The sequence below is a fragment of the Canis lupus genome, chromosome 31, assembly GCF_011100685.1.
Source record: "Canis lupus familiaris isolate Mischka breed German Shepherd chromosome 31, alternate assembly UU_Cfam_GSD_1.0, whole genome shotgun sequence".
NCBI classification, from domain to species: Eukaryota; Metazoa; Chordata; class Mammalia; order Carnivora; family Canidae; genus Canis; species Canis lupus.
In genome coordinates, this window is record NC_049252.1 from 19,607,122 (window position 1) to 19,628,015 (window position 20,894).

The window sequence follows — 20,894 nt, forward strand, 5'->3', positions numbered from 1 at the left end:
ACGAGATGGAGGGCCAAATATGGAGTCCGTGTTGTAATATTTCCTACAAATGGGGGGTTGAGGGTGGAGAGGAGTTATATAGCAAAATTTATATAGGAGATTCATAGAAATGAATTAGGTGTATTGGTTCCAGACAAGAAAATTGGATTAATCTAAAACAAAAATATGCCTTTAAATGGAGATGATCCAAAGAAAAATTAACATTAATTCAAGGCAAAAAAAATTCAAGAACAAATCTAATGTTTGGTTAAACTACTGGCTAAATGTAATGAGAAACATTTTAATAATCATTAGCTAATTGAAGCCACAAAAGTGACATCATATTATAGATGTATCAGGGATGATATGGAAAGCTACAAGAATCCTTAACTTATCTTTATTCATCCCAGTATCTGGCTCTTTTCATGTACCTGCTTATGCACTTGTAAAAAAAAAAAAAAAAAAAAAAAAAAAAAAACCATAAGAGCCATCAATAGCAATAATAATGTAGAATCTTTCTTTATTCATTCACACATATTTAAGTATTAAATCACTGTAGACTTATGATAGGCTGACAAATTGGAGTGATTTTCAAATCAAGTACCAGGAAACTGAAATGACATTAAAATTTTCTAGAAACTGGAAGTTAATGATAAATTTCTCCTACCTCAATTTTGAATTTATATTATGGCCACAATTTTCACTTTTTCTAGATCAGGTATATACCTTGATACATGTACTCTCAGGGACCTCAGAAAAGATTTCATCTGATTCATCGAATAGATAATATATGTTTCCACTGTTTTATCTGATTACATCATATGTAAACTGAAACAATAAGAGAAATTATACCATGAATAATTTAAATGACAGCCACTTTTTTTTTCTTATAATGAACATTTTTATTCTGTTTCTTTTTCTAGTTGAAGGAAATTTTTGAGCTTCTATTTTCAAAATTGTAAGAGTTCAAAAAAATTAATTGAAGGTAAATTCCAATTGAAATAAACAATAACCAAATAAAAACAAAAAAAATCCCCCAAATACACCTTTTATTTTATATATATTCTCAAAAATATAAAAAACATACACAAGAAAAAAGTATTGATAAATAGGAAATAAAAGCAAGCTCAAAGGGATCCCTGGGTGGCTCAGCAGTTTAGCTCCTGCCTTTGACCCAGGGCATGGTCCTGGAGTCCCGGGATCGAGTCCCAGGATCGAGTACTTCATTGGGCTTCCTGCATGGAGTCTGCTTCTCCCTCTGCCTGTGTCTCTGCCTCTCTCTCTGTGTTTCTCATGAATAAATAAATAAGAATATTTAAAAAGCAAGCGCAATATATTCAACTTGATCACATCTAGAATTTTGATATCCTACATGTGGATTTATTAATAAAGAAATAATCAAAACCTGCTTATACTCTCAAGTACTTCTTGATTTTTTTTTTCTTGTAGCTGTCAAGCAGAACACATTCTTGAATTTGATGATAGGTCTCCTCAAACAAAAATTAGTTAAATTAAAATTAATTTTCCAGTAGAAAGTTTTCTAGTGAGTATGATGATGGAACGGTTTGTATAAATCTTACAGACAGGTAGGCACTAACCTGTCACTTGCAATGGGATTGTGTAGATATTTGGGGTTGGGCTGTGAAGGATTCTGGCTGATAATGAAAATAATGAGTAAATAACCTGGAGGAGATAAACTTGCAGTATAATTTATAAAACCATGGGCATCCTAGATACATACAACAAGCCCACTGCATTATTTAAGCTGATGTTTAGAAACTACTTCAGCAGTACTGTCTCTGGGCAGCTTTTGTAAATCATTCAGCAATAATTCTGTATAGATTTGCAAAGAAGTGGCCTTAGTAAACTGGACCTCAGTGATTTCATTTTGGGTCACTTTCTCATAATCTATTTATACATCAAACACGTTTAGTTTATCCCCTAAATATATAAAGAAGTTAGTCAAAAGCAAGATGATTATCGGAAAGAGTAAAGATTTAGTTCCTGTAACGTGGTTGACCAGATGTTCTGAAAAGTCTTCCTGCAAAGAAACATTAAAGATTTGCTGTTATATAGTAATTAACATCATTTTATTTTTATTTATTTATTTATTTATTTACTTATTTATTTATAGTTTTTTTATTATTTTTTAATTTTTAATTTTTAATTTTTTTAATTTTTAATTTTTTTTTAAACATCATTTTAAATGTCTATCTCTGCTGGAAATAAAAAAGGGATATTCAAAGTCAAAAACTTAAACAGGCAAAATCAACTAAGCTAAGTATCTCTGAAGCTAACTAAGAAACACCCTATGAAGCTAAAAGCTGTTACTTCTTAAGGCAGGCTTGAGAAGAAAATACAGTTTAGGATAAATACCTAGTAAGGTGTAAAAGCTAAAACCTCCACATATACTCTGATAAAAAAAAAAAGAATTGCATACTAATGAAACAAAGAGCTAGAAAATAAACTTCTTAAAATATGATAGCAAGAAAATAAATTTGTCTGACCTTGTCTGTGGGCAAGATGTCGGAAAAAAGTCTTCTCAAAGAATTTACAACTGTGGTCTGCTCCTCAGAGACTGAACCACTGATATGTCATTATACACTTCCCAAATGAAGGATGCACATTTTATCTTTTATCATAAAATAATTTATTTTGTAACTTAAAACTTTTCCACGAGGGGTGCCTGGGTGGCTCAGCAGTTGAGCCTCTGCCTATGGCTCAGGGCATGATTCCGGAGTTCTGGGATCGAGTCCCAGGATGGGATCCCACATCAGGCTCTCTGCATGGAGCCTGCTTCTCTCTCTGCCTGTGTCTCTGCCTCTCTCTTTCTGTGTCTCTCATGAATAAATAAATAAAATCTTACAAAATAAAACTTTTCCACAAATGTATGTGTGATATCTCATGCTTTTACTTGTGAATTCTACCAAACATTCAGAGCAGTTGCAAATATTACACAAACTCCATTAGGGAGATAGAAAAAAGAAAACACATTATCCCTCTCTCATTTTAAGTTACCTAAATAACAAAACCTAACCATAACCACTAAAAAAAGTAAAGTTGCACTCCACACTTTCTAATGAACCTAAAGGCAAAACTTCTAAACAAATATATTAGAAAATCAAATATCACATCAAATAAAACCAACAAATTATCCAAACAAAATACTATATTAAGAAGATTTATTCAGGACTTCCATATTCGATTAACTATTACCCAATGTAATCAACAATATGATCAGAACAAAGTGAGAAAAAAGAATCATATGATGAAATCTTTATATATATAAAAATGTACGAGATAAAAATTCATCATCCACCCATAAATATAAATGTTATCAAACAAAAGAGGGAACCATCCATATTGATAAGGGCCAGTTGCAAAAACTAACAAACAAAAACATCAAATACCATACATTATGGGAAAATATTGAATGTTTATGCTTTGAGATCACTGATGAAATGAAGATGGGTGCTACCTCACTTCTGATACTGTTGTTTCAGAATTCCAAACTATTGCAGTATGACAAGAAAATATAAGATCCTTTTAAGTTCAGGGACATAAGATGATAAATATTGGGATTTTGTTGGAAGAAATAAAATTTTATTTTGCACAGCTGATCATATTTCCTGTATAGAACACCAAAGTTATTTTATAAAGTAACAAGACAGAAGTTAACACATTTTGCTTATTATAAATCCAATATTAAAAACTTCAATTATATATTTCTATCCATTACTAAAATTAGAATATATAATTAAAAATACATTTAAAATAAACCATATTAGCAAAAGTAAGGGCATTGAGATATGGATATAGCAATAATGTAGAATTCATTCATGGAAATTTATTTTATTTTAATTCCAGTATAGTTAACATACAGGGTTATATTCATTTCAAGTGTGCAATATAATGATTCAATAATATGCATGGAAACTTTAAATTCCTAATAAAGGTTATTAGAACATATTTAATTATAAATGGATGAGTAAAGTGATCATGGTTGGAAAGACTCATTACTGCAAAAATATGAATTTACTGTAAATTGATCAACTGAATATAACAAACATTCATACAAGGAATTTGCTTTTAATGGAAATAGACAAGGTTATCTTGAATGTTAGAACAAAAAGGGCCAAATTCAGTCAAAAACTCCTAGGGAAGAGTAATTAAAATGACCTGCCTTTCCAATTATCAATCTATTATAAAATCTCAAATTAAAACATTGTGTTATTGTATTATCCTACAAAATAAACCTGTGATAGATACAAGAAGGTCCAGACATTTAAAATATTCATAGATGATCTATAAAGTAGAGTGTGTATCAGTTTCCTAACATTGCCATAACCAGTCAGTAGCAAGGTGGTGCCACCTTTCTGCTTTGGGGGCACTATAAGAGGACTGCTAAATACAAGTCTTAAGTAAGTTTGAGTGTCAATGATCAAATTTCAGTTATCATTTATCATAGCAAGAATCTGGAAGATCCCAAATTAAATAAGATACAATCAGCAGAGGTCAACACCAAGATGACACAGATATTAAAATTATCAGCCTCAGCCAATGATTTGAAGGCAGCTATTATTAAATGTTTCAACAAGCAATTATAATTATGCTTGAAACAAATGAAGATAGATTGAAAAAATAAAGACAAAAGTACCTTGAAAGTAGACACAGAAAAATGACACATAATTTATAGGTGGTGAACAATTTTCATGACAGTGAGTTTCACATAAAAGAGGACAAGTAAGTGATAAAACAATTTCCAAGGACTAGAAAAAAGGGATTGCCAAACTGAATATTCTAAATCCAGTTAAAATATTCTCCACTAATGAAAGAGCAAAAAGCATTCTCAGATGTGTGAAAACTAAGAGAATTTGTCACCAAATGACATACTCTTAAGTCACAACAAAAAAACTCCTCTAAACAAAAACGAAATGCTAAAAGAAAGTAACTTGGACCAACAGGAAAGAATAAGTAAATAAAAGGAACAAAAGTATAGTAAATACAACAGCCCAAAGTTTTTGTCTTCGATTTTCTTAATTTTTTTTCACTGATGGGAACAAAAGTTATAACCATGTCTAGTGTGGTTTTCAGTGTATGTAGAGGAAATATTAAAGGAAATAATAAAAAGGTAAAATGAAGTAAGCTCTCTACACTTTGCTCAACAGTTAAAATGTCAATAGCATTAAGCTATATTTTTTATAGTACCTATAGCAACCACTAAAAAATCTATACAAATAGGTATACTAAAATCTAAATAAACACACTATTGGTTAATAAAAATAAAATTCTAAAAAAAAGTTTAATACAAAAAATGTAAAGAACCAAACACCAATAAGAAAACAAAACAAAACAAAAAAATAGAGAAAAATTAGAAAACAAAATTTGCAGACTTGATTCCTAATACATCAATATTTATATTCAGTATAAATAATCTAAATATACTAATTAAAGTCAGAGACTGGTAGAGTGGATAAAAGATGGTCCAACTGCATGCTGTCCATAAGAAACTTACTGTAAATACAATGATAACAGAATGTGAAAGAGTGAGATTGGAAAAAGATAAATATTAATCAGAGAAAGCAGAAGTAAATATATTAATTTTGGGTAAATTAGCCTTTAGAGAAATGAAAGTTACCAGAAACTAAAGAATATTACATAATACAGGGGAAAAAAAATAATCATTCCAGAAGGAAGACACTGCACCAAACAACAGACATGCAAAATAGGTAAAGCAAAGGCTTTTAGAACTTAAAGTTGAAATCATGAAATCCACATTTAAAGTTGTAGACTCTTCTACTTCTCTCCCAACAACTGATGAATGACTAGACAAAAAGTCATCAAGGATATATGACAATAACCATAACATCAGCCATCAGGAACTAACTCACATTCATGGAACTTTGTATGGGACAAAAGAATATACATTCCTTACAATCCTTCCAGGGCCCGGGTCCATGGAACATGTGTCAATACATATAATATTGAGGACCACAAAACAAACCTCAAGAAATGTTACATAATTAAAAAAACAGAGAGAATTTTTTTTAATCACAGTGAAATCAAACTAACAATAACAAAGGGGAAAAAAGTTGAAATATTTTAGGAAACTAAACATATTTCTAAATGTCATTAGTCGAAGAAGTTAGTCTTACGAGAAATTAAAAAGAAAAAGAAAGTGAATGAATATGAAAATATAACATCAAAACTATGGGATACAGCTAAATCATTGATAACAGGGAAATATATAGCACTAAATTCCTACATGAGAAAAGAGAAACAACCAAATAAGTAACCTAAGTTCCTACCTCAATGCCTCAATGATATAGATGTAGGAAAAGAAGATTAAGTAAACTCGAATTGACTAGAATGAAGAAATAATAAGGTAAAAATACAAATCAATGAAGTTGAAAAGAGGAAGAAAAGAGAGTAAATAAATAAGACAAAAATCTAATTCATTGAAAACATCAATCAAAAATAAAAAAAAACTTTAGGAAAAATAAAAAAGAGATAATAGACAAATTACTAAAATCAGCAATAAAACAGTAAGTACTGCTATCGACCTTTAAGACTTTCAAAGGCCATTACAGGAAGACTATGAACAACTTTACACATATAAATTTGAAAATTTATGAAAAGAAAATATATATTAAAAGTATATATTATACAACTCACTCAAAATGAAATAGACAATTCGATTTGCCATATAACTGTCAAAGAAAGTTAACTGTAATTAAAAAACCCATGATAAAGAAAGTTCCAAGTTCAGGTGGATTCATTTGGTAAGTATATCAAAACTCTGACAAAGAATTAATATCAATGCTATAAAATATTTTTCAGAAGATAGAAGAGGAAGAACTATTTTCTTATTTATCTTTGAAGTTAATATTACAATAATAGCCAAAAAAGCCCAAAAAGAATACATATAAAAAACAACCTACAAACCATTGCCACTCAGTATAGATGCAAAACTATAAACAAAATTATTTTTTAACAACAAAATTCTTAACAACACATTAACAAATGGAATTCAGCAAAATATAAAGAATTATACATTATGACCAATGGGGTTTATTCAGAGGTGCAAGGCTGGTGCAAATATGAAAATCAATCAGTGTAATCCACCAGAATAAGAGGGCAAAAGAGAAAAACGAATCACATTGTCATATTCATTGAAAACAGAAAAGCATTTGACAAAACTCAGTATCTGTTCATGATTAAAGCAAAACAAAACAAACCAAAAAAAAGACTCAACAAATTAGAAATAAAGAGGATCTTTCGCAGCTAGGTAAATAAATGTATAAAATACCCACAGCTAACATCACACTTCACGGGTAAAAACTGAGTTCTTTCCTTGGTAATAAAGAGCAAGTTACTGATGCACATTCTCATCACTGCTGTTCACCATAGTACTGGAAATTCTAGCCAGCACAATGGGAAAAGAAAGGTCAATATAGATCAGAAAATAAGAAATGATATTCTCCCTATTTGAGAATGATATGATGGTCCACAATGAAATCCCCCCTCCCTCATATACAAAAACAAACAACAAACCAAAACCTGAAAACTCTTAGAACTGAGAGTTCAGCAAGGCATAGGATACAAAATGTACAGAAAACAATCCATTTTAGTTTTATATACTAGTAGTTGGCAAGTGAAAAGTAAAATTAGAAATAATCCATTTCTAATCACTGAAAAATTAAATACTTAGGTGTAAATCTAATAATATATACATAGGATTTGCATGTTTAGTACTATAAAATTAAAGAATATCTAAATAAATGGATAGCATATCAAGTTTGTAGATTCGAAGACTGTTGGGATCCCTGGGTGGCGCAGCGGTTTCGCGCCTGCCTTTGGCCTAGGGCGCCATCCTGGAGACCCGGGACCTGAATCCCACGTCGGGCTCCCGGTTGCATGGAGCCTGCTTCTCTCTCTGCCTGTGTCTCTGCCTCTCTCTCTCTCTCTGTGACTGTCATAAATAAATAAAAAATTAAAAAAAAAAAAGAAGAAGACTGTTGATGTCAGTTCTTCCCAAATTTACAGACATATTCAATACAGTTCCTATCAAAATCCCAATAAGATTTTTCTAGATATAGACATGATTTTCAAAAACTTTTATTTGAAAACTCTAGAGTATAAGAACAATGAAAACACACTTGAAGTAGAATAAAATAGGCAGAATCATTCTACCCAATATGAAGACTTTCTAAATAGCTACAGTAATCATGACAATATGGTACTGACAGAGCAAGATAAATGGAACAGAAGAGAGAACCCAGAAATGTTCCTCAAACAAGTATGGCCAATGGATTTTTTACAAAGTCACAGAAGCAATTCACTGGAGTAAGCATAGTATTTTTAACAGACAGTACAACAATTGGATATCCACAGGCAAAAATTAAAAGAAAAAAAAAAAGCCAAGAAAACTTGTTTAAACCTCATTCATTAAATAAATATTAACCTAAAATCAATCATATGTTTGAATACTAAGCATAAAATATAAGTACAGAACTTTTAGAAAATAACACAGAAAAAATATTCAAGGTCTACAGCTTCCTTAGACATGACACCTAGACATGACACCACATTTTTAAAAAATGATAAATTTACTTCCTTTTTTTTTCTGTGAAAAAATTCAAAGAGAGTGAAAAGGCAAGTTACAGATAGAGAGAAACCATGTATCTGGCAAAGCACTGGTATCTAAGATATGCAAAGGTATGTAAAGAACTCTCAATATGCAATAGTAAAAATCCAATTATAAAATGACATAAAGACAGGGATTTCACCTGAAAATATTTGTATGGCACACAAGATAAAAAGATGTCTAGCATTGCTAAACACTAGGGAAATGCCAATGAAGACTATATGAAGACTATAAACAGCTAAAATTATATATACATATATACATACATATAATTTTCTATGCATATATACGTTATATCCATATATAACTTTATATATGTATATGTATATCAGAGATAATACCAAATGTTGATGAAGATACAGAGAAATTGGAATATCTCATGCACTGCTGGTGGAAATGTAAAATGGAACACTTTATAGTTGTTTAGAGCTTTTTTTAAAAACAAAACATACACTTAGCTCTATAATCCAGCTTTTCACTGCAGGACATTTAACCCAAGAACTAACAATGCAATCCTATGCAAAAATCTTTACCCACATGTTTATAGCAGCTTTATTTATAACAGCCTAAAACTGGAAATACCCATAATATTCCCCAATGGGTGAATGTTTCAACCAGCTTGCAAAGGAAATAAGTGAGCAATAAATAGACATGATCCATTGATGCAAATAACAGCCTTCTTTTCTTAAAGAATTATTTATTTATTTATTTATTTTAGAGGGAGGGGGAGAGGGTGAAATTGAATCTCAGGCAGATTCTCCCTTGCTGAGCACTGATCCTGACTGAAGCTGGGTCCCAAAACCCTAAGATCATGATCTGAGCCAAAATCAAGAGTTAGAGGTTCAACCCACTGAGCCACCCAGGCACCCTACAAGTCAATAGTTTTTATGCAACCCAAAGGCATTTTGTTCAGTGAAAAATGGCAATCTAAGAAGCTCATAGACCATATGGAACCATTTTGTAATAATATCAAAATTACAAAATTATCATAATGGAAACATTAATAATTGTCGAGGATTAACATTGTGGAAAGGTGGTAGGTTTGACTGTGAAAGGTTAGCATGAGGTAGATGTTTTTGATGATGGAGAGTTATGTAGCTTGATTCTGCTGTTTATGCAAATCATATGATGCAGAACTATGTACACATTGTACTAGTGCCAATTTCCTGTTTTGTTTTGCTTTTTATGTTTTTTTTTTAAAGATTTTACATATTCATTTATGAAAGATAGAGAGAGAGGCAGAGACACAGGCAGAGGGAGAAGCAGGCTCCATGCAGGGAGCCCGACGTGGGACTCGATCACAGGTCTCCAGGATCACCCCTTGTACCAAAGGCAGACGCTCAACCGCTGAGCCACCCAGGTGTCCCACCAATTTCCTGGTTTTGATATTGTAATATAATTATATAAGATGAAACTATTGAAGGAAACAGTAAAAGGTACAAGGAATTATATACTATATTTGCAAATGTCTTTGTATCTATAATTATTTATAAATAAAAACATGTTTTAAATGATTATATTATTTATATTAAATGTTATTTTAGGGATCCCTGGGTGGCGCAGCGGTTTGGCGCCTGCCTTTGGCCCAGGGCGCGATCCTGGAGACCTGGGATCGAAATCCACATCGGGCTCCCTGCATGGAGCCTGCTTCTCCCTCTGCCTGTGTCGCTGCCTCTCTCTCTCTCTCTTTCTGTGATTATCATGAATAAATAAATAAATAAAATCTTAAAAAAAAATAAATGTTATTTTAATAAATAATGTTTAATATTAAATTTTATATTTTAAATTTTATTTATTATATAAATTTAGCATTTATTATATGAATATATTTATTTTATTTATTACATTATTAAATATCAAGTTTAATATAATATTGAATAATATGCTATATATTATATAATGTATTAAATTATATTGACATAAAAAAGACATGTAAAACTAAATAATGTTTGGTTTAGGATTCATACAATTGCATTGAAATATAAGAAAAAGCAAAATAATTCTCCTAAATTGTCTCCTAATTCTTATTCTCTTCTAAATCAGGAGAGAATACCTGAGTATGAAAACACAAGAACAATATGACCTAAAATTTGGTAATGTTCTATTTTTAAACTATTTTAAATCTATTTTAAACTGACTGTTCAGGGGATCCCTGGGTGGTGCAGCGGTTTGGCTCCTGCCTTTGGCCTAGGGCGCGATACTGGAGATCCGGGATCGAGTCCCACGTCGGGCTCCCAGTGCATGGAGCCTGCTTCTTCCTGTGCCTCTGCCTCTCTCTCTCTCTCTCTCTCTCTCTGTGACTGTCATAATAAATAAAAATTAATAAACAAATAAAAAAAGAGAGGAAAAAAATTAAAAAAAAATAAACTGTTCATTGTCATTTAATGATTTTATGCACAAATGCTGTATATACACTTTGTATGCCTTCAAAAACCTAGCATGGCTAACCAAACATTGTTGACACAATGTATAACTTAGGTTATTAGTTTTATGGTTCTTAATTAGGACTACTTTCAGATCAAAGGCCCACTCAAAAATAATGTGAAGAATGCAACTGTGATGTAGCAAGAATCTCCTTACCTGCTAGTAATAGGTGGCCTGGTATGAGGATAGTTGGGTGCTAACATGGTTTTCTGGCAGTCTAATGCAATTGTGAGGCATGTCAGATGGAGCACCCTTCGCTGCCTGAACTGACAATATTCAAGTGTGGGCAGTTATTTACAAGAAATGAGAGTTGTAATACAGAACCTGATAAAGCCATTTAAGCATAAAAGTATTATTTTCTGCTTTACATCCTTCTTTGCACTGGTGTTTTGGCTAGTGAAACTAGACCAAAATGGTAGCAGCATGAATCATGCCTTTATCATCATTTTTGCCAATTTTTAAATTTTAACCCAATGATCTGATCCAGCTTGGACATATCCATAAGACTATTTAGCTAAAGGCAAAACCTCACTAAGATAATGCCGAGATCTAATTTTATTTTGCATTTTTTTTTGTTGAAGTGAAACTGATATAATATTAAAATTAACTACTTTAAAATGAATAATTCAATATCAGTTGGTACATTAGCAATACTGGGCAGCCACCACTTCTAATTCCAAAGCCTCTTCATCACCCTAAAAGAAATCCTATATTTAGTAAACAGTTTATTCCAATACCTACCTCCCAGCCCCTGCTCATTGCCTGGAAACCTCCAATTCTGCATTCTGTAGGTATGGACTTAGTGAATTCTGGATATTTCACATACATGGAATGATAGAATATGGGACCTTCTGTTTCTGGCTTCTTTTACTTAGCATGTTTTTGATATGTTCGTCCACATCATGGCATGTATTAATATGTCATTGCTTTTTGTGATTGAATAAAATTCAACTGTATGTAGATATATAACAAATATCTATTTATGTATGGATGGACATTTGGGCTGATTCCACCTTTTGGTTATTGTAGATAGTGTGTTATGAACATATGCGTGCATGCATATGTTCTGTTTTCAATTTTGGGGACTATATATCTAAGAAGAATTGCTTGGTCATTTGTTGATTCTATGTTTAATTTTTTTGAGAACTATCAAATGGTTTTCCATAGTTTTGCACATTTTATTTTTCCACCAGTAATGCATAAGCATGATGATTTATCTACATTCTCCTCAACCCTTGCTAGTGTCTGCCATTTTTCCATTTTATTGTTTGTTTTTTACATATAAAGATATCATGATTGGTGTGAAGAGTTACATCATTCTTGTACTTCATAATGACTAATAATGTCAATCATTTTTCATGAGCATTTTGGTCATTTGTATAACTTCCTTAGGGAAATCCCTATTCAAGTCCTTTGCCCATTTTTAAGAATTGAGCTGTTTGTGTTGTTGAGTTTTAAGCATTCTTTATATATGCTGGATACGACCCTTATCAGATATAAAATTTGTAAATATTATCTGTAATTCAGTAAGTTGTCTTTGAACTGTCTGGTAATGTCCTTAGATGCACAAAGGCTTTTAATTTGGTAAAGTCTAATTTATCCTTTTGTTTTTTTTCCCTTTGTTGCTCATGCTTTTGGTGTCTGAGCTGTAATTTTGAAAGGGCTCTTTTAAGAAATTATCTCCTTTATTTACTGACATAATTAAGATTGTAATATAATTTGATGTATACTTTTACATTAGCTTTCATAATTTTACAGTTAAAAATTTGGCTACTTTTATATATAATAAACATGAGGTACATTTTTTACCACAATGCATAGAAAACTTTATAGATACAAATACACTATTAAATAAATATTCATACTCATTAAATATTATGACTACTGCGCAGTACAATAGCATTCAGACAGAATAATCTCTCTATAAGATCATCCCATAGCTTTCAAAATTAACATCTTTTCAGAAAACATTAGTTCTTTAAAAGAATTATTTGAGAGTTTAATCCTATTTTCAAACTGGAAGCTGCACAAGGTATCAGAATAATTTAGGAGCAGAAGATCAGAATTCTTCATTTGAAACCTTTGTCAGTTACTTGCTATTTGACCTCAGACTATTTACTTGTTCACAATGAGTATCATTTTTCTTCAATGGCAAATGGCATTTGAACATTACAAATATCTGACCTAATTATCTTGTAGAGTTCTCTCAGGATAAAAAAGAAAAGTTATGAAAGCTTTAAAATCTGCATGCATTAAGTAATTTGAAATTTTTATTGTCATTTGGGTGGGCTTGGATATTGAAATAGCCTAAAGTTAAAAACTGGGTGTCAAACACAAAGAAAATATTAACCCTGATAACTTTTAGTTATCTGCTCAAATATGGGCAATTCAGAGGGAAGAAGTACCACAGTGCCTTGATTATGTGACAAACTGTACAGAGCAGCTCAGCTTGCTCCCATGTCAGAGCTATTTATGGTGTAGTACAAAAAATGTGACATATTATTTCACAGGTGGAGAAAAAAAACATTGATAACATACCAATTTACTGTGGTTCCATAATATTGCATTCTTACAGTTGAAAGCCTTCAGGAAAATTTGATGATGTTAAATTGATACCTTCTTACTCTAGCTATTAACTTCAATTGATATTTGATCTCTATAAAAAAACAACAACAACCAGGAAGCAAAACTTTTAAATCTTACTTTGTTTTGAAATCTAACACACTTATTGAAAGAAAAGCCAACAGTAGTAAATGGACTCAGCAGATGAGCTATACTACTTAGTATAGCTAAGTAAACAACCACCAATAATTGTCTTAAAGTAGGGGCCACCAGAAGAAGCTTTTAAATCAGTGCAATTGCCCCCATAGTATTAGACATTGCTTATAAAAGAGCATTAACTGGATGACCCATGAAATATTGTCTTTTTTGTTTCTTTATTTCACAATGTAGGATTCCCTTCATTAAAATAGCCATAATTTGTTTATGCATTTCCCTTAGTCATATCCCCGACACTGTCCAAAATGAAAAATTTTCTCTGTTGTCCATATAAGATCCAGTTGTTCATTTAAATTTAACATTTTTTTTTTTTTTTTTACAGAACAATGGAAAACAAGGTTTGAGGGGAAAAATATTTCTCATTACATTTGATTTAGCTTCAGAATTAAAGGATATGTTTTAATCCAAAGGCCAAATAGACATTATGAAAAGTACTACTAAAAGCTTACTAGGAACAAATGCCCTTGATAATCTATAGATGCAGTGGATAGATGGTCCCAGAACAGCACCCTGTGACAATTTCCAACCACTTTTGTGAGCAATCTTTCCTGAGCCACACATAATAGAACTAAAGCTTTTTGTTTCCTATTCTTGTAATTCTTCAGTTAATACATTCTATACAGAGAGGAAAGGCAAATCAAAGTTGCCTAGTTAAAAAAAAAAAACAAAAAACTCTTCAAATTAACTTTGCAAATATCTTCATACAGTGACCTATAAAACTGTAGGGAAATAATGAGGGTTAGATGAGTGAGGGGTAAATAAGATAAAATTGATTACAACATCCATAATAGTGGACCAATAGTGCCATCTATTGCTTTAAATACAAGCCTGGTATACAATAACAACTTTTATGTTCTAAAATAATGTTACTCTGCTTTTATTTAAGATCACTTTATATACTTGCAAATAACATAATATTAATAGCTGGAGTTACACTTTAAATTCTGTATTATGTGTAGCATGTATTTATTACATATTAAATTTACTATATTCATTATCTTTTAGGTGATAGTTTCAGTTTATTAAAATATATACCCTTTCTAAGGAGTTCTGTGCAAGGAGTGAGTGAAGGATTATGCTAGATGTAGAAAATAGGAACACCAAACAAACCATGTATCCTGCATATAAATGGTGTTCAGCTTAGAAATCAAATTATCTGAACATATATATGTGTGTGGGTACATATACAATAATACAATATAACCATACTGCAAATCCCTTGGTTTTTTGCAAAAAGATGCTTGAAGAAAGGGAAGGAAAAGGAAATTACTCCAAAATCTGTCAAGATGTTCTTGTAGCAGTTCTATATTATATAACTTGCAGTATTGCCCTGGGTTTTATTTTGCTTCTTGCTTTATTCTAAGAGAAGTTAAGTGACTGTTTTTAAAGCTAAGCTGCTTTCCAGACAAATAATGAAATACTTAGACCCATTCCTAATAAAACCATGAATGCCAGAATGTAAGGAAATGAAGTCCTAAATTGTTATAAAAAAACAAACAAAAAAGAATGGTAACAAAAATACAATGTAGAAATCTATACCACCAAACATGTTTTTCAAATAAGAAAGTGGGAGCACCTGGGTGGCTCAGTGGTTGAGTGTTTGCCTTGGGCTGAGGTCGTGATCCTGCGATCCTGGGATGGAGTCCCACATTGGACTCCCCGCAGGGAGCCTGCTTCTCCCTCTGCCTATGTCTCTGCTTCTCTCTGTGTGTCTCTCATGAATAAATATATAAAAATCTTTTAAAAAAAGAAAGTAAATTAGCTTAGATGATATGATGTTGGCAAAGATGCTCCACAGGAAGTAGTGAAGAAGGAAAATGATCCCAGATTGAAGCATGTTACTGAAGGAAGAAGAAAGTGATTACAAAAGGAAATTTAGCAGATGATCATTGTTTACATTGCAATTTTAACCACATCATGTGGGATTTTTTCACCATCATCATTATTAAGGTGTAATTTACATGCAATAAAATTCACCATTTTTAGGGTGTAATTCCGTGTTTGGGCACATGAGAATATAGTCATTTAATCACCACAGTAATCAACACAACAGTTGTATCAACTGAGACATTTCCCTTAAATGTCCCTGTAGCTCTCCCTTTTTCAGTGTTCCAGCACTAATTTATTTCAGACACCAATAGTTTTGCCTAGTCCAGAATGCTATACAAGTAAAATTATGTGGTAAACAGTATTATGATTGTGGCATTTAGCAAAGCACATTGGAAATTCATTTATGCCTTTCAATGTATCCATATTTTGTCATTTATGCTGTTCTGTAGTATTCCATTGTGTGTATATGGACACAAAATTTTCTTTTCTTTAAATATTTTATTTATTTATTTATTTATTTATTTATTTATTTATTTTATTTGAGAGATGGGGGGAAGGGCAGAGGGAAACAGAGAGAATCCCAAGCACACTCCCTGCTGAACACGGAGCCCAATATGGGGCTAGTTCCGGGGACCCTGAGATCATGACTCGAGCTGAAACCAAGAGTCAGACCTTCAAATGACTGAGTCACCCAGGCACCCCTGGATCCAGAGTTATCCAGGTTTTTATTTCACTTGGGGAGATATATAGGAATGAGATTACTGAGTCATATGTAAGTGTGTGTTTAACAAAGTGAAAAGATTACCAAACCATGTTTCCACCATATGTATCACATTGTGCATATCCACCAGCTGTGCATGGTAGTTCCTTTACTCTGGTGCTCTCATCAGCACTTGATACTGTCAGTTTGTGCTTGCCTGTTTAGATATTCTAGTAAACCTATGATACCTCAGCTTGGCTTTTAATCTGCAATTCCCAAATGACAAATGATGTAGAACAACTTTCCATATGTCTGTGTGCCATTTGTACATCTATTTGGTGAAGTGTCTGTTCAGATCTTGTATGCATTTTTAATTGGATTATTTGTCTTCTTATTTCTGTGATGGAGTTTTCTGTATGTATTCTGGATGCAGATCCTTTATCAAATATCTAATTTGAAGGCATTTTCTCCCAGACTGTGTCCCTTCTTCCTAACTGTATTTCAAAGAATAGTAACTTCTAATTCTGATGAAGTCCAAGTTATCATTTTTGTTAAGGAATGCACTTCTGTTGTCCTATCTAAGAAGTTATTTAATCTGTCAAAGTCACTAAGATTTTTTGTATGCTTCATTCTATAGCATTGTAAGTTTAAGAATTTTATGTTTTTAGGTTTTACATTTAGTAAAATTAGTATAGCTAATATTAAATCTTGAAATCAGGTAATGTGAGCCATTCACCTTTGTTGTTGTTTTGTTTTGTTTTGTTTTGTTTTCTATTTTTTGGGTTGTTTCTTACATTTTGGCTATTCTAATTAATTTGTGTTTCTACATGGATTTTAAATCAGTTAGTGCAATACTAAGAAAATCCTGATGTGAAATTCCAATGATTTTCCAGATCATAGAGGAGAAATGACATCTTAACAATATAGCATCCTTCTAACCGAAGAACACGCTATCTCCATCATTTACTTACATCTTCTTTGATTTATTTCATCAGTATTCTTTAATTTATAGCACATAGACATCACATATATTTTGGAGGATTTACATCTAAAATTATTCCATGTATTTTTTGGAGTAAAATTACATACTTTTTAAAAATTTTTTAATTTTAATTTAAATTTTGCCAACATTCAGTATTTATTTGTATATTAAAGTGGAACTATTTTTTAATCTGTGACCTTGCTTATGAGTGTGTGTGTATAGATTCTTTGTGATTTTCTAAGTAGATATTAATATTCTCTGTAGGACTGACAACTTTATTTTATTCAAAGTATTTTATTTTATTTTTCTTTTATTTTCTTTTCTTAGTACACTGGCTAGAGCCTGCATATGATATGGATTAGGAATCATGAGAGTAATTAATTATCTTGGCTTTGTTTTACTCATATGGAGAAATTTTCTCCAGAATATCTGACTTACAAAACCTGGTACATAATATCTATAAAATATGTGTAAAGACACAATAAATATTTCATATTTTAAGGATTATAATCGTAATTTCAATGTTTTTTAAACATCAACATATAAAAATGTTATATATGTAAATATATACAGTTCTGCATATATATGCTTATAGATATGCACATTAATAAAAGATGTATTTTATTATTCTTGTACACCAATGGAGTATACTATAAAGACTTTCCTTGGGATACATACAACCCATTCTGCAGACTACTGCCAATTGAAGGTAAGCCAGCCTATATCCATTCTCATTTTGCACCAGCTAACACAAAGAGCAATAAATGCATCTCCAGAACTTTATACAAATATATGTTTACATGTATATAAATAAGTATTCATATTTATATATAAATATATATTATAATATTTTATATAATATATTTATATAATACCAAGTAGTGCAATTGCTAGATCATAAGGTAGCTCTATTTTTAACTTTTTAAGAAACCTCCCTATTATTTTCCAGAGTGGCTGCATTGGTTTGCATTCCCACTAATAGTGTATGAGTGTTCCCCTGTGTCTGCATCCTTGCCAACACTTGTTGTTTCCAATGTTGCTTAAAAAAGAGGGAGAAAGAGGCAAACCAAAAAATAGGCTCTTAACTATAGGGAACAAACTTACAGTTACCCTGAGGGAAAGTAAGGTGGAGATGACTTAGATTGGTGGTGAGGATTAAGGAGCCACTTGTGATGAGCACCCAGTGTTGTATGTAAGCACTGAATCACTAAATTCTAAGTCTGAAACTAGTATTACATTGTATGCTTACTAACTGGAACTTAAAAACTAAAGAGAGAGAAAAAAACCAATAGGCATGATATTTATATTTCCTGTGTCAGCCAAGGTTTAGGGTTTATAGGGTGCAAGATCCAAAAAGTATACACCTGAAAAAAAATCTTATTCATTTCTTTGAATATTTGAACTTCTTAGAGGATTATATCTTGAGGGAGTGGTTTAGGAGAAGGTCTTGAAGGTAGTATGATCCTTCAAATCTAGGAATTATGACAGCTCAGCAAGACCTTTATGCATTACACTTGTCACACCCAGAGTGTGACCACCTCTCACTAGCTTCACAACTATGATTCTGGAGTCAGCTCCATCACATTGAATCTCTTACTGCCAGAACCTCCTAAATGGTCTTGCTGTTTCCTCCTGTCTCTGGCAAAGCACAGCAACTACAGTTGGATCTTTTTTTTTTTTTTTTTTCAGTTGGATCTTTTGAAATAGCCTGTTCAGAATAAAATCAAGCCACTTGTTCTCTTCTGACTTTATCTCCCACCACTACAAAGCTACTGACATAGAACAGAAAACCAAAACCTAGCTCTGAGCTTATTGGAAGCCAAAGCTACAAGAAAAGTAGACAATGTGGATTTCAGTATTTTAAGCACAGATTCCTATGTGCCTCATGCCAGAACTTTGATTTTTAAGAGGAGAGATATTATCATTTTTTGTATAATTTGTTTTGGACTTGCTTTGCAAAAAAATACTTCTGAATGAAATCCTAGTTTTCTTTATATAGTTGGGTTTGAAATAGTTTCAAAAATGGAGTTTGGGATGTGTGGGTGGCTCAGAGGTTGAGTACCTCCCTTCGGCCCAGGGTGTGATCCTGGAGTCCCGGGATCGAGTCCTACATTGGGCTCCCTGCATTGAGCTTGCTTCTCTCTCTGCCTGTGTCTCTGACTCTCTCTCTCTCTCTCTCTCTCTCTCGAATAATAAATAAAATCTTTAAAAAAATGGAATTTATATGGCAATCATAAAGTCCCCTCTATGTACAATCATTTGCAGGTTAGCAAATCATCCAAAACTTTAATTCATATAAAAACACAAACTGGATAAATGAGAAACCACTCTCTATATATTCATGTATATTTAGTCATGATAGGTAGAAAGATAATGAAAGAGAGAGATGAAAGAAGAAAGAAAGAAAGAAAGAAAGAAAGAAAGAAAGAAAGAAAGAAAGAAAGAAAGAAAGAAGATAATAAACTAGAGTATATAAATGATTAACATAAATCACAGAAAACTATAATTTATAAAATGTACCCCTTAATATGGAAGGTTTCAAGATTCACTTACTGATGGGTTAGCATTTGCTAATGTGATGTAATGAATAATTGAGTATAAATTAAGCTGCTATAAAAAAGACTCTAAAACATAGTAGTGAAACTAGTGATGTTTATCTCTCACATAACAATATGGCTGAGCTGGTGACTTGATGGTGTCAGGGATCCAGGCTCCAGCCATTTTGAGTTCTGCCATTCTCACATGCTATTGTTTATAGAGTTGATGATATCCAGCCACCTGAAATAAATGAACTGTTGCATCTATAATTGAGTTTTCCTAAGAAATCTTCCATTCACTCTTTTCCTTTAGCAGGGCCATTTTTAATATCCCACAACAGCTGATTGCCTGATTAATGTCCCATAAAATGCATAACTTGCTATTATGAATGACCTGAATTTTGGCAGGAAAAAGTATAGACAATATTATATGCGACATACTAGCCATAAATTATCTTTTGCTAGCATTGAATACAACTTTAAATATGCAAACAGTCATAACAAAAAACTTTCCCCTTTGAATATTTCAAAAAGATTTTCTCATAGCTTAAACATACATCAGAATGTGTTGCTCTTAATCTCCTATGAAAGATTACATCTACTTGATAAAACAATGACAAAATCAAGACTGTTGCACTTTTCGCATACTGAAACAGAGGACTCTTATGTTTTCAATCAACAGAATAAGCTCAAAATCTGTCACAGGGAAACTAGGCTAGTCACTGTCAGAATAAGATTCTCCTGAATGGCCACTTCTAAACGTTTTAAGACATGTTTGATAGGGCAGGGTGTGCTAAGAAAGGAGGATCAAACTATATTTTAAATATATAATAGTCATTTGTCTTTAATATTTGACTGATTTGAATAAAATTGTGATATAGCAAATCCAAATTTTGAATATCTATTATAATTCAGATGAATCTGGTGAGTTAATGCAGATGAGACATTTAAAAGTACTTGATACACGGTAAACATTCTATAAGCAATAGCTCCTGTATATCTTACTTGTAAATGTCT

At 31.9% G+C, this 20,894-nt stretch overlaps 1 long non-coding RNA gene across 8 annotated transcripts in view; it reads left to right on the forward strand.

Annotated features, from left to right (window-relative positions):
• The window catches only part of LOC111093523, a 321,727-nt gene that overhangs the window by 126,784 nt on the left and 174,049 nt on the right, over nt 1–20,894 (forward strand). For 4 of the 8 annotated variants that reach the window (XR_005382197.1, XR_005382190.1, XR_005382193.1 and 1 more), the window contains 2 exons: nt 10,670–10,719; nt 17,999–18,049. The exons of 1 other annotated variant lie outside the window; for it this stretch is intronic. This is a non-coding gene — a long non-coding RNA (uncharacterized LOC111093523). Of the gene's footprint in view, nt 1–10,669; nt 10,720–17,986; nt 18,050–20,894 lie in introns of all 8 variants that reach the window. 3 more of the 8 variants (XR_005382191.1, XR_005382196.1, XR_005382195.1) reach the window with 2 other exon arrangements.